At 27.5% G+C, this 7,964-nt stretch overlaps 1 protein-coding gene across 2 annotated transcripts in view; it reads right to left on the bottom strand.

The window, feature by feature from the left end:
- Nucleotides 1–4,557: 4,557 nt before the first annotated feature.
- Nucleotides 4,558–7,964, bottom strand: part of LOC107452377 (uncharacterized) — a 200,515-nt gene continuing 197,108 nt past the window's right edge. For both annotated transcript variants that reach the window (XM_071177670.1, XM_087157493.1), the window contains exon 27: nucleotides 4,558–5,885. The gene's annotated coding sequence lies outside the window, so the exon portion shown is untranslated. The remainder of the gene's footprint in view (nucleotides 5,886–7,964) is intronic.

Here is a 7,964-nt window from a genome sequence, read left to right as displayed (position 1 = left end):
TGATTTCTGTTATAATATAGACTATCTACTAATAATATAAAATTTAAACACATAGTCTCATTATTGAAAAATTTAAAAATCATATGTAATTTAATTCATCCGAGTTTTTTTATATTTGAAAATAAGTTATTAAGAAAAATATAAGTATTTGAGCTATTAATGAAACCCTGAGAATGAATATTTTGAAAATGCAATCACTTTGGCACCCTTTATTGATGATTTGGCGGTGATATTTACAATTAAACGAAAAATATTTCAAGTATCTAAATAAAGAATTTAGTATTGATAATTAACAATATTTTATTCTCTTTTACGGTGCTTTTATTAAATAATTCATAGTTCTACGTGTGAGTCACCTAATTCGTCTTTAGTGAAGACAGTTGTACTGAACTTTTAAAGGTAATACAAATTAAAGCACAGAACTATTATTTCATCACCATTAACGGTTAATTTTTATTATGTGTTCATGTAAAAAATGCAACTAAAGTGAGTTTGGTTAAAAATACATTTAAATATATGTATTATTATTCCAAATTAACCAAAATAAATAAAAATGGGAATAAAATGTTTATAATATTTTCAAGAAGAAAACATAAGTCTAGAATGTTGCATTATTAAAATAAACCTTAAGAAGTGAAACGGAGAAACGTACTAGACCTAAAAATTCTTTCATCACGTTGCGTGAGCAACAATTAAGATTCTATATTACTTTTTTGTATATACAGATATAGTTATGTTTAAATATATGTTACATATTTCAAACAATTATATACAAACATTCGTTTTTTTTTGTTGTTTATCTATGTTTCGAGCCATTCTTTAGTAGACTGATTTTCCAATAACAGTATTGTTTCCGCAAACTAATTTAAATTTAAAACATGATTTCTTTAAGAAAAATGCACAAAGAACAAGCTAATTTTTAAACATAAACATTTTCTTTTGTTCTAAATATATTAAACAAAAAAAAATTATCAAATTAAACATTTCACGATAAGTTAAGAAAATTAAATACTTAACACAAAAATAACATTCAGCTTAGAAATAATTTTAAATTTGCATAACAATGTAATATCTTAAATTCTCTAATTTCTTATATGGTACTCAATGCGAATTAGAAATAAATTTCGCAATGCTTGTGATTCAAGATATAATTAAATTAGGACTTTTTTTTGTTTTTGTGGGGAATAGAAACTAATTTGCGAGGATACACATTTAATACCTATCACATAAAATTATTTAACAAGGAAAGAACTGCATTATAAGATGATGACTAGTACGCTGTGAAAAATTCCAGATAAAATTACAGTAAAAAGTACCGGAACTCAGGGTGCCTGTACATTATATCGTAAAACTTGTCTGTACAAAAAATATGATACACCGTAATTTTTCCAGTTTAGTTTTTCAGACTGCAAAATCGTAGAATCAAAGTATTTAAATAAATATTACTAAAAAATATTGTAAAAATTGTAAAACCACAGAATCAAAGTAATTAAATAAATATTGCCATAAAAATACTTTAAAAAATTAAATATTAGTGCAAGAAATTCCGTAAAGATGTATTTTCACAGTATTGTAAAATACAATATGGTAAAAATGGCATTTGATAGCACTGGAAAAATGCATTTATGTGTACTGTAAAATCACAGAATCAAGGTAATTAAATAAGTACTACTAGGAAAATTCTGTAATAATTCGGAATTTTTTCAGCATCAAATTTTAGGCAAATATTTCATATACCGTAATTTTTTCAGAAATATTTACTGTAAAATCATTAAATCACGGAGATTAAATAAATTTTACTGTAGAAATTATGGAAAAACTTTTACGTTAAAATGGATAATACGGTAGCTACACTCAGGTTTCCAGTATTTTTTTCCCCATTATCTGATCTGAGATTTTTTACAGTGTAAAGATCATTAAAGATTTTATAAAAATTTCTTCAAAAAATACATAAGACAGCAGACATTCACTATAATAAAATTAATCATATTAGATTTAGTTAACTCAATAGATTTTAGAGTTTTAACAAAAATATTCAGCTAACAACTAATACCTTTTAAAATAAAATGACAGATATTCAATAAAAAAAATTATTGTATTTTTTGACTCAATATCATCTAAAGAATGGCACATGTTAGAATTCGATTTCATTTTTTAAATAGAGAACTAATATAAATTCTAAAAATTTAAACATTGCTTATAATTTTTTTCACAACATTCAAAGTAGAGAATAGTCCATATTCACCTGTCGTCCATGATGCATGCTTTTAACATAAACCATAACTTTCTGAGGTTACTCATCAATAACAATTCAATTTCAATCCGTACGAAATATAGTACATATCTCACTCAGTTACTTGATCATTCACTTTCCATCATACACAGACACAAACTGATATTTGGCGAAGTAAAAAGTGATTGTAAGGAAAATAACTGATATTGGTTAAAATACTGGCATGAGAAAAAAATTTTGAAGACAATTATATCCTAATTATCCAAGCGTGATTAATTGTATTTAGATTAAAAGTAAAACAACGAAATTATGAAAAAGGTGTGAAAGACGTGTTAAAGTAGAAGTGATTCCTCAAAATATCAAAACAAAAACATGAATATTTTGAGTTTTTAATGAGAAATTTTACCAAATTTTACCATACATTATAAAATCATACTTCATTTTTAATTTACGAAAATCATTACCAAAGCACTTCGGTAAAAGTTACCCTGTTTTCGAAGTTCCCATAGAGCCAGAAATAGGGTAAAAATTTTACCATATTCTGACAGTTTTGAACATATATTTCTTTTTCTCAGTTTGCTCACGTTCTATTTTGTTAGCAACTAAGTTCTCGCCATTTTTTATGTTTTTGGCATAATATGTTTTTGCCATAACGTTCATTAGAAATGTTTTCTGAAAATCTATTTTGGTTGATTTGTTTCCTTCAATAACTCTGGATAATTAGGACATATGAAGAAAAAAGTCATAACACAAAAAATAAGCATTCTATTAAACTAATACAAATGCACGACAAGTGATATGTTTCGAGCTTTAATTGGTCCACAGCGGGGCCTTATTGGCGTGACACTCAGCAGTAGGCTTGTGAGCACCTCAATAGAAACGCATACACACATAAACGCGCTTTACATTTTGCATACAATTTATTTAAATCTTCCTTTGCTCTATAAGAACTACCACATTTCCTACAGTTAAGATTGGGTGGTTTTACATCAGGACAATGTGTATATACAAAGGTAAGTAAACAATTGAAAGACAAAACAAATAATCTCATTTTATGTAAAGTGATATCAAATTAATATTTCCTGATTTCAACAACACTGAACTCTACGTAAACAGATAATGACAGCAAATTTTAATTCATTTATATTTCAGTCAATGATGTCATTCACTTTTAAAAGTAGGGATAGCTCATTAAATTTTATCGTTTATTATTTCTTTTTCGTCGTTTCTATCACTTTTTCATGGTTTATATCGTTCTAAGTACTTGCTTTAAACTTTGTTTTGGATTTCTGACAGCATTACTTCATGGTAAAAAGCTGTTTCTTTCAAGAACAAAAGGAACTGATGTAAATATTAAATAAGCCAACAAAGCAAACCTCTTTCATTTAAGCTAAAAGTACTGTGTAATTTTAAACTTTTTGTTTACTATTCGCCTGCTGTTATTGACAAATAAAACCAGATTATCACATGTCGGCAATAATTCGTTAAATTTTTGTATAAAGTTTCTCAACCACAGATAAATGAAAGCTTATCAGACATTGGAAATGATTAAAAAATCTTAACCTGCTTTTCAAGTTTCTGGCGGCATTGATCCACAAATTTAGTCAATTGGCCTCAAGTTTAAAATTATTTGTTGCTCTGAACCTCGCGTATGTGTCTGGTTACAAATAGAGTAATCTTATTTATCTCAAGTTGGAAATGGCTTAAAATTTAAGTCTGACATTATGTTTCGAGTAACATCAGTCCAAGAATGAGGCCAATATATCTCAAGTTGAAAATTTTTTGTAGCTTTAAATCTTGAAATAAATTTCTGATATCAATAAACTTCTGTTGAAGCAAATTTCTCTCCAAATTAAGATGATATTTGTAGATTTAACCCACCTCATCTTCCCGATAGAATTTTCCAAAAAATTAAAAATTATGAAAGAAACATTCTCAACCGGTATGACGATATAGGTAATAGTAAAGGATTAGCCAATATATCATAACAGGATTTTGACACTGTCTATATCTCATACATAAAGATTAGTTTATTTGAGAATCAGTAAGAAAGGCAAGTGTATATTCTTTCGAACAAACAAAAAATTAATGCACTCATCAATAACAGTGGTTTGTATGTACAAAATTATAACTTCTTTATAATTCTATGTTATGAGACATTTTTAATATCTTCAAAACCATTGCATAAATCCTTCGACTTTAAAAAAATTATAGCACTAGACTGCATAAAAGCATATGCAAGTCGACCATTTATCAGAACACTTATTGCTTAAATTTCGGTATTCCGCATGCTCATGCATTTAAACTAAATTTATAAACACTTCTTTTTCTTTACTTTCTGTTCATATTTTAATCTAACCAGGATTGATGCTGTCGCAAACTTTATAGTTTTGAATAATAAAAATCTAAAGTGATAGTGAAACAAGAAAATGACACAAATTTTAGAAATGTGTGCGTAATTTCAATCAATTTGATATACAATATGTCAATTTTTTAAGAATGTTACCCTATAAATTGAAAATTATAAAACAAAATATAATATAATTCGTTTCTCATCCAAAAATGATTTGTAATTTATTACTTCATTGCAATTATTGCTTTTATATAATTACATTCTATAAAGATAACATTGTTCAATTTATATTTAAAAAAATTGGAATAAAAAAAGGTAAGATAAAAAAACAATACTTTCCTTTAGAAAATTTTATCATTTTAAAGCATATTTTTCATGTTGTGCGTAAATTTACCCTATATTTTTAAAACAATTATCTAATTTGAACTTTTTACTTTTCATCTCACAACCTAAACAAAATGGGCTTTTATTTATAAGAAAAAAAATGCATGGTTGCTTTGAGTGAAATTTTTTTAAATATCTGCAAAAATTTTTTACATATTCAGTTGAAATATTTCAATTTACTGATCATAAACAAGGACATAAATTCATATTTTTAATTTGTATTATTGTTCTGTAACATACCCACTCGATATTTTCATTCATTTCTAATGTTTACCATTTTGTTTGAATGTGAATGTCATAATTTGATAGATTAACTTATTCTTTCACATATTTCCTATCTGTATACATCATAATATCAAAAATTAGCTTTTGATACGTATTAAGATATGTTTCGTACTTTTTCTTTCAAGAAATATTTAAAATAATTAAGTTCAGCAAAAAAAATAATAAATTGAATTTCTAAACAAAACTGAACGTTAATTTAATCTACAAACATTTCATGAGGAACCCATCTAAAATCAGCATTACTTAATCCGTGATTCAACTAGCCATAAATGCTAGTAAAATATCCTAGGTGACGTCACTTTAAGCTGAAGTATCATTTCATGGGCACAATCTGTAGCTGTAAATCGCATCGACAGATGGTAGCACCACATGAATTCCTTAACCGTGTAGAATTAGATATGCACATTAATAGGGTCGTTAAGCTGCTATTCAAACAACTCACACAATTTTATATCACTCACTAGAAGTGTTTATTTTGTACAGGAACTGAATAAGTGGCCTAATAGGTCAACCCAACTTTGAAGCGATGGGGAAGAGTCGAACTCATGTCCTATATACATAGTACGACAACGTAGGCACGCAAACGGCGGGAGTGCAGGGAACCAGTGGAAGTGGTGGATCCAAGCACATCTAAAATAAACAAATATTCTATAAATTTGCATATTTCAGTGGGAAAAAATACTATTCAGAGTATTCCATATACTTTAGAATCCTCGTCAAAACAATTTACACCTTATAAATAGAGTTTAAAAAATAAATAAACAAAGGTCCTACCGAATTCTGCCGAAAAACTAGTTAGGAAGGCGGGATTAACAAACTTAAAAACAAATTTGATTACGTGAGGAAACACTATGATGTTACTAATTATTATTTTTCGACTCTTCTGTGATGCCACAATTGGCATTACATATTTATTTCCTATCTTTTAAAATATATTCAATTACTTCAGCTTATTTTTTTAATCGAATTGTATTTAAAATAAATCAAAGACTTAATCTTTTAAAACGAACATAAAATATTTCATTCTTCTGTTATAGATCAATGTAACGGATACTTTTTATTTCATTACTAATGCAGATTATTAAGTCACTGCCGTGCCTAATCGAAAATAAAAATCTATTTACAACTTTTTATTCTAAATTTCTAACCGAAAATATGTTTCAGTTGCATGGCTGTAATATTTCTCATAAATTTGTTGGCGACTCGTGATCGCCAAGGTATTTTTGAACTCTATATTGATAACGCTGGGTCGGCTTTGTTTTGGCTATGTTATATTTTAATAAATCGCCAACTTTGGATCTCCTATCCATGCTCCTGTGTCCGTTGGGAACAAATTACACGTACTTTCAATTTGGTTTTTGTTTAGGCAGGTCGTGGGGATTTGTCTCTCATAGCATGTCCTTATTAATATTACTATGCAAAATTTATTTAACCTTGAACATTATCATGGATAATGGATAATTTTTGTATCTCAAGCTCTGCAACTATATTAAATAAAAGCTTTATATTTATATTATCCGCTTTTCATTTTCAAGTGTTATATTCGTCATCCTCTGTTTTCATCACAATCTTCAACTAGTCCACTATACTATACGAACCTCCAACACCCCTGATTACCATCTTCACCCTTGCTTCTATGCTTTCTTTGACTATTTATCACGTTTCAATATTTTCCGCCTCTCTTTTCACAATTATTTTGAATTATTAGATTTCGGTATAGTTTCAGTATTTCTTTCATTAAGAAATTTATTTAGGACCCTTAATCTGTTGCTGTTATGCTACATTTTCGACAAGGTCTAAGAATATAGATTAAGGGTGGCCATTAAGGAATATCCCTTAGGAAATGATAATGGTTATCCGCTAACTTTCTGTTTGGGCTTGTCATCCTTCTAATGCTTATAAAACCACTTTATCCTTTGCTCAAGTCAATTTGATGTAATTTACTTTTATGCAAAGAAATATTTTTCAATTTGATTTGTGTTTTTAACGAAAAAATGTTCTTCAGAAGATGGTGTTTTAGCTTTGTGGTTGAAAAACCTCTACTACTGTCAGCTTGATGTTTTTGATCAGTCATCTGCAAATAATCGTTAGCGTCACCCTTTGGCTTAGAGCTCGGTGCTTCTGGGTACACTTAAAGGCATCATTTGTCAATTTCTGATGCTTTTAATCTTGCTTGCCTTGAGACCTTATGTCTATGAGTCCATGTTCGTTTGGCTCTTTGGTACTATGGTGACAATCAGTCTTCAACTAGTATACGAATTCTCCGATCAAATCGGAGAGCCTTAGCCGTGTCTCATAAGAAGATGATAAGCACATTTGAGGGCAATAATTGAAACTTTTAATTCATGGTGAATTTCAGTGATAAATCGTAATTCCAAAATAATCGAATTAAGATTAGACAACCTATTTGAATGCGCCTTTCGATAATAATTATTAGAAACTATAAAACATGAACCTACATGAACCGATAGTTCATATATATATATATATATATATATATATATATATATATATATATATATATATATATATATATATATATATATATATATATATATATATATATATATATATATATATATATATATATATATATATATATATATATATATATATATATATATATATATATATATATATATATATTTAAAAAAATAATAAAGATAGTGATAAATTTTACGGAATTAACAGAATTAATATAATTTGATA

The sequence above is a fragment of the Parasteatoda tepidariorum genome, chromosome 2, assembly GCF_982258835.1.
Source record: "Parasteatoda tepidariorum strain Cologne lab strain chromosome 2, Ptep-v5.0, whole genome shotgun sequence".
NCBI classification, from domain to species: Eukaryota; Metazoa; Arthropoda; class Arachnida; order Araneae; family Theridiidae; genus Parasteatoda; species Parasteatoda tepidariorum.
Note: the sequence above shows the minus strand (reverse complement) of the source record. Positions and strands in the feature narration are given on the sequence as shown.